The sequence below is a fragment of the Schistocerca gregaria genome, chromosome 6 (assembly GCF_023897955.1).
Source record: "Schistocerca gregaria isolate iqSchGreg1 chromosome 6, iqSchGreg1.2, whole genome shotgun sequence".
In the NCBI taxonomy this organism is placed as follows: Eukaryota; Metazoa; Arthropoda; class Insecta; order Orthoptera; family Acrididae; genus Schistocerca; species Schistocerca gregaria.
The window spans coordinates 167,986,059-167,993,639 of NC_064925.1; the positions used below are offsets into that span (position 1 = coordinate 167,986,059).

The 7,581-nt window shown below is 43.5% G+C and overlaps 1 pseudogene; it reads left to right on the forward strand.

Annotated features, from left to right (window-relative positions):
• The first annotated feature begins 1,162 nt into the window (after nucleotides 1–1,162).
• On the forward strand, nucleotides 1,163–1,895 carry LOC126278500 (syntaxin-12-like; annotated as a pseudogene).
• The last annotated feature ends 5,686 nt before the right edge of the window (nucleotides 1,896–7,581 follow it).

A 7,581-nucleotide genomic window follows, 5' to 3' on the forward strand; every position in this document is an offset into this window, starting at 1 on the left:
GCAAACAAAATCTACTTCACTAAAGCAAAATTTGCATGACGTAGCTTCTGTGAGCGATGAAGTAATTCAGCAGCAGCACTTGAAAACGCGATCACTATGACTGAATCGGCCATCCGGCCACGCTTCTTATCCGACCTAAATTCCCGAGTATATGACTGGTATCTGTTCATTTTGACATGTCCAAATTGTATAGATACACCTCGACGGGAATATCATCGTTCATCCTCTTGCGGGAATAGACTGAGGCTGCGGACAAAGGTGCCTCATCAGTGGTGAGCAGCACTTGTGGATTTGGACTGGACGGGAAGCGTGTTCAGATGGTGCAGGCCCTCAAGGTGACCGTTCGTGAAAAGTGGGGAATCCGGTTTCAAGTCCTCGTCCAGTCACAAAATTGTGACTTAATTTGTTGAATTATTTAAACACCAAATGCAGCTACTCATGCTAATTTCCCCTTAGTTGTGAATGTAGATTTCGTGAGTCAATCAATTGTGTGTGTTGTTCCGAAAATGTCTGAAAAAATCGACACCACAAACGTAACTGGATAAAACCACCATTACCAAACTGTTGCTGTGGTTAGCAGTCAGGCTCCTTTCCCTACGGTACATTGGATTTTTATTCAGATCATGATCACGTTAATAAATTTTAAAAAAATTTCAAACCTAAAATGTATGCTGACATAGACTGATTGTGAGCAGCAAAACCATTATTTTCGATGTACATTTTTTTAAAGATAACGTTGTAAAATCAGTATACAGTATGTAGATAATCATACAACTGTGTTGTAAGTGCAGGGATATAAATATGACAAGCGATCGTGTGACAAGTTGTGCAGTGTCGATACTCAAAAATAGTATAGCATTTAAGGAATCATAACAACATACAGTCCGCCCCGATAGCTGAGTGGCGCAGAGATGAGTACGCCGAAATTGTGGTCGCGAGCGTCAAAACATGAAGTCATATGACAGCTTTGCTTGTGATCAATATTCTGGTGCAGGTTAATTACATCGAGACGAAAATGTATTTTTCAGAAGTCATTGTGGATTCTGCGTAGAGGGAGCCAAGTGTGGTATTTTATTAGTGTAGGCGGGCGTATATTTTAATTAATTTTGGCGCTGTGAAACTTCTTGGCCATTTGTGACAGGCGTGAGCCTCTGCACTTAAGATGGAAAGCAACTACGGGTTTTCATCCTATCATAATGGAAGGCCAACAAGAGGGAATGATTTCCAAAAGCTGCCACAGACAATTGGCACCAACATACAAGAGATATCAAAAAATGTGTCATTCATGCAGAAGATGGTTAACTGACTGGGGACGCCTCAGGATTCTCAGGATTTACGCAACCAGTTACATCAGATACAACATTACACGAGGCACCTTGCTAAAGACACTAGTTTAAATTTAAAGGAACTTGCAGGTTTACCAGCTCCAGCTTTGTCATCTGAACAGAGACAATGGAAGATGCAAAAGGAACGACTGTCAGATGAATTAACTACAGCTCTTAACAAGTTTCAAGAAACACAGAGAACTGCTGCTCAAAAGGGAAAGGAGCAGGTGCAGAGGGTTCGTGAGAATTCTGGTCCTGCAAATCCATTTGGAGAAGGTCGCTTTTCTGGTCAGTTGATATAATTACAAGATAGCTAGGAAAGACAACAAGCCCAACTCCAAGAAGAAAGAAATCTGCAGCTTATAGAAGAACAGGAACAGGCCATTCGTCAGCTGGAGAATGATATATTGGATGTAAACCAGTTTTTTAAGGATCTTGGAGCTCTTATACATGATCAAGGGAAAGTTATACACAGCATTGAAGCAAGTGTTGAAAAGACTGAAATTTCAGTTGGGTCAGGAACAGAACAGTTTCGTCAGGCTGTGACGTATCAGAATAAAGTTTGAACGAAGAAATGAGAAATGCATCCTTTGTATATGATTAATTGTAGTTTTGGCTGTCATTATTGGAATAATTGCATGGCAGACATCACGATAATGAGTAGCAAAAGTCGAAGGAAGAAAGCTTTCATAGCTTTTGTTATTGGTCTGGTAATTTTGCTTATTGCTCCCATTATCTGGAAGAAAAGTTAAGAGTGCACTGTTGAGCTTGAAAATAATTACAGTAATTTTATTTATGCTCCGTCCTTGGTATTTTAAGTGAATTATCACTACTTGTTTCATCCTTTATTTATAACTTCCTTGGTTTTGTAAGTAGTGTACTCATAATCTTTTCTTTACATGAGAAGCAGCTGAGTTTCAATATCTTCATCTTTACCTTCTAAGCCAACTAAAGTATAATTGAGAATTCCTGTTGATGTTATGATTTAGAGAGTTTAAAATCACACATGTTGGCAAAAATTGAGGTATAATATTTGTATACTGTGAAGATCTATTTAAATATTATGAAGATGTTTTTACTCATGATTTTATACCAGTGATATATATAATGAAATCAGTCTTATTAAGTACCTGAGATTGATGGTATGCTTAATGCATAACGGTGGTATAACTTCGGAATAGTTCATTCTTTAAGTAAAATACACATTTACAGCATCTAATGTAACGTTTATTTTCTCTGTATAGTTTGTACACAATTTCTGTCATCTTTAGTTGTACACGATGTCTGTCATCCTCAGTCACTACTTTATACGTACACTCCTCGAAATGGAAAAAAGAACACATTGACACCGGTGTGTCAGACCCACCATACTTGCTCCTGACACTGCGAGAGGGCTGTACAAGCAATGATCACACGCACGGCACAGCGGACACACCAGGAACCGCGGTGTTCGCCGTCGAATGGCGCTAGCTGCGCAGCATTTGTGCACCGCCGCCGTCAGTGTCAGCCAGTTTGCCGTGGCATACGGAGCTCCATCGCAGTCTTTAACACTGGTAGCATGCCGCGACAGCGTGGACGTGAACCATATGTGCAGTTGACGGACTTTGAGCGAGGGCGTATAGTGGGCATGCGGGAGGCTGGGTGGACGTACCGCTGAATTGCTCAACACGTGGGGCGTGAGGTCTCCACAGTACATCGATGTTGTCGCCAGTGGTCGGCGGAAGGAGCACGTGCCCGTCGACCTGGGACCGGACACCAGCGACGCACGGATGCACACCAAGACCGTGGGATCCTAAGCAGTACCGTAGGGGACCGCACCGCCACTTCCCAGCAAATTAGGGACACTGTTGCTCCTGGTGTATCGGCGAGGACCATTGGCAAAAGTCTCCATGAAGCTGGGCCACAGTCCCGCACACCGTTACGCCGTCTTCCGCTCACGCCCCAACATCGTGCAGCCCGCCTCCAGTGGTGTCGCGACAGGCGTGAATGGAGGGACGAATGGAGACGTGTCGTCTTCAGCGATGAGAGTCGCTTCTGCCTTGGTGCCAATGATGGTCGTATTCGTGTTTGGCGCCGTGCAGGTGAGCGCCACAATCAGTACTGCATACGACCGAGGCACACAGGGCCAACACCCGGCATCATGGTGTGGGGAGCGATCTCCTGCACTGGCCGTACACCTCTGGTGATCGTCGAGGGGACACTGAATAGTGCACGGTACATCCAAACCGTCATCGAACCCATCGTTCTACCATTCATAGACCGGCAAGGGAACTTGCTGTTCCAACAGGACAATGCACGTCCGCATGTATCCCGTGCCACCCAACGTGCTCTAGAAGGTGTAAGTCAACTATCCTGGCCAGCAATATCTCCGGATCTGTCCCCCATTGAGCATGTTTGGGACTGGATGAAGCGTCGTCTCACGCGATCTGCACGTCCAGCACGAACGCTGGTCCAACTGAGGCGCCAGGTGGAAATGGCATGGCAAGCCGTTCCAAAGGACTACATCCAGCATCTCTACGATCGTCTCCATGGGAGAATAGCAGCCTGCATTGCTGCGAAAGGTGGACATACACTGTACTAGTGCCGACATTGTGCAGGCTCTGTTGCCTATGTGCCTGTGGTTCTGTCAGTGTGATCATGTGATGTATCTGACCCCAGGAATGTGTCAATAAAGTTTCCCCTTCCTGGGACAATGAATTCATGGTGTTCTTATTTCAATTTCCAGGAGTGTATATATCTTTCTTGCTTAGAGCAAAGCCAAGTTCTGTAAATGAGTGAAACTGTTTGAATAAATTTTCCCTGGAAAGAACAGGGCACTTTGCACGTAACTATTGAGAGCACTGGAATATTCCATAGCTGAAACAGTCGTAGAGCATCCACCAAATTTATATAAATCTCCACTCATATTTTACTTCAGTCATTTGGCATGGCTGGCTTTAACAAGTGTTTACTTTCTCATTAAGTATACTATGCTTTTTTCTGTCTTTTTAAATGCCATTGTTTTCAAGTTAGCTCACAAAAAGCAATAGCATATAGAAAAAAGGGTTACGAAGAGTTCTCTATAGATGATGCTGACTGGTTTGATGCGGCCCGCCACGAAATCCTTTCCTGTGCCAACCTCTTCATCTCAGAGTAGCACTTGCAACCTACGTCCTCAATTATTTGCTTGACGTATTCAAATCTCTGTCTTCCTCTACAGTTTTTGCCCACTACGGCTCCCTCTAGTACCATGGAAGTCATTCCCTCATGTCTTAGCACACATCCTATCATCCTGTCCCTTCTCCTTATCAGTGTTTTCCACATATCCCTTTCCTCTCCGATTCTGCGTAGAACCTCCTCATTCCTTACCTTATCAGTCAATTCGTGTATAGCACCACATCTCGAATGCTTCGATTCCTTTCTGTTCCGGTTTTCGCACAGTCCATGTTTCACTACCATACAATGATCTACTCCAGACGTACATCCTCAGAAATTTCTTCCTCAAATTAAGGCCGGTATTTGGTGTTAGTAGATTTCTCTAGGCCAGAAATGCCTTTCTTGCCATAGCGAGTCTGCTTTTGATGTCCTCCTTGCTCCGTCCGTCATTGGTTATTTTACTTCCTAGGTAGCAGAATTCCTTAACTTCATTGACTTCGTGACCATCAATCCTTAAGTTAAGTTTCTCGCTGTTCTCATTTCTACTACTTCTCATTACCTTCGTCTTCCTCCGATTTACTCTCAAGCCATACTATGTACTCATTAAACTGTTCATTCCGTTCAGCAGATCATTTAATTCTTCACTTTCACTCAGGATAGCAATGTCATCAGCGAATCGGATCATTGATATCCTTTCACCTTGTATTTAAATTCCACTCCTGAACCTTTCTTTTATTTCCATCATTGCTTCCTCGATGTACAGATTGAAGAGTAGGGGCGAGAAGCTACGGCCTTGCCTTACTCCCTTCTTAATACGGGCACTTCGTTCTTGATCGTCCACTCTTATTAATCCCTCTTGGTTGTTGTACATATTGTATATGACCTGTCTCTCCCTATAGCTTACCCCTACTTTTCTTAGAATCTTGAACAGCTTGCACCATTTTATATTGTTGAACGCTTTTACCAGGTCGACAAATCCTATGAACGTGTCTTGATTTTTCCTTAAGCTTGCTTCCATTATTAGCCGTAACGTCAGAATTGCCTCTCTCATGCTTTTACTTTTCCTAAAGCCAAACTGATCGTCACCTAGCGCATTCTCAATTTTCTTTTCCATTCTTCTGTATATTATTCTTGTAAGCAGCTTCGCTGCATGAGGTGTTAAGCTGATTGTGCGATAATTCTCGCACTTGTCACCTGTTGCCGTCTTCGGAATTGTGTGGATGATGCTTTTCCTAAAGTCAGATGGTATGTCAACAGACTTATATATTCTACACACCAACGATAATAGTCGTTTTGTTGCCACTTCCCCTAATTATTTTAGAAATTCTTGTAAAATGTTATCCATCCTTTCTTATACATCTACAGCTACATCTACATCCATACTCCGCAAGCCACCTGACGGTGTGTGGCGGAGGGTACCCTGAGTACCTCTATCGGTTCTCCCTTCTATTCCAGTCTCGTATTGTACGTGGAAAGAAGGATTGTAGGTATGCTTCTTTGTGGGCTCTAATCTCTCTGATTTTATCCTCATGGTCTCTTCGCGAGATATACTGCTTGACTCTTCGGTGGAGGTATGCTCTCCAAACTTAAACAAAAGCCCGTACCGAGCTTATGAGCGTCTCTCCTGCAGAGTCTTCCACTGGAGTTTATCTATCATTTACGAAACGCTTTCGCGATTACTAAATGATCCTGTAACGAAGCGCGCTGCTCTCCGTTGGATGTTCTCTATCTCTTCTATCAACCCTATCTGGTGCGGGTCCCACAATGCTGAGCAATATTCAATCAGTGGGCGAACAAGCGTACTGTAACCTACTTCCTTTGTTGTTTCTTCCTTATTTGACCGTAAGTCCTCCAAAGCTCTTTTAAATTCCGATTCTAATACTGGATCCTTAATCTCTTCCAAATCGACTCCCGTTTCTTCTTTTATCACATCAGACAAATCTTCACCCTCATAGAGGCTTTCAATGTAATCTTTCCACCTACCTGCTCTCTCCTCTGCATTTAACAGTGGAATTCCCGTTGCACTCTTAATGTTAACTCCATTGCTTTTAATGTCACCAAAGCTTGTTTTGACTTTCCTGTATGCTGAGTCTGTCCTTCCGACAGTCATATTTTTTTCGATATCTTCACATTTTTCCTGTAGCCATTTCGTCTTAGCTTCCCTGCACTTCCTATTTATTTCATTCCTCAGCGACTTGTATTTCTGTATTCCTGATTGTCCCGGAACATGTTTGTACTTCCTCCTTTCATCAATCAACAGAAGCATTTCTTCTGTTACCCATGGTTTCTTCGCAACTACCTTCTTTGTACCTATGTTTTCCTTCCCAACTTCTCTGATGGCCCTTTTTAGAGACGTCCATTCCTCTTCAACTGTGTTGCCTACTGCACTATTCCTTATTGCTGAACCAAGAAGTGATCAGTAATAAAATATTAGTCTTGGTCGCATACAAACACTTTTATTCATACGAGTGACCTGTTTCGAAACGATGTGGATCATTTTCGGACAGTAGCCCACTGATGAAATTGGGGGATGATGACATGTGTCTTCTATCCACGTATGTCGACGTGGCGGTTCATTGTCATACTGAAAAAGTTCATTGCCTTCCTGTAGATGAGAGGGGGTTGTCACTTGGATAACGACCTGTGCACTGCAGCTGTCGCTGTTCACCCCAGACTACCCAACCTCCAAATGTAATGTGAGTTCTAACTGATGTTTCTAACTCATGATCTCCCACATCATGATGGTCGGAGTGGGACGTGTACGCAATGGGTGGATGCACTCCAACATAAGCCGCTCATAAGGTCTGCGCGATAAACACGTAGGTCCATTTCTCACATCCAGAATCTATTCCCAGTACTGGAGACAAGAGAGCACCATTCCACTTTCTGCTTGTCTCTTTAAGGACGCCAGAGTAGCCATACTGGTCGTTGTCATGTTGTCAGTGGCAGGCTGCCCAGAACACACGTGATCTTAGTCCTGCAGCAAAGAGACAGTCCTTGGGAACGTAGCAGGTGCAACATGTGCAATTTCTTCCCTGGATGATGTTTGGCCGGCTACTACGGTTCGCACTGTGAATCGATCTTAACTGTACTACGCGGCCATTCACAATCTCATCTGCAG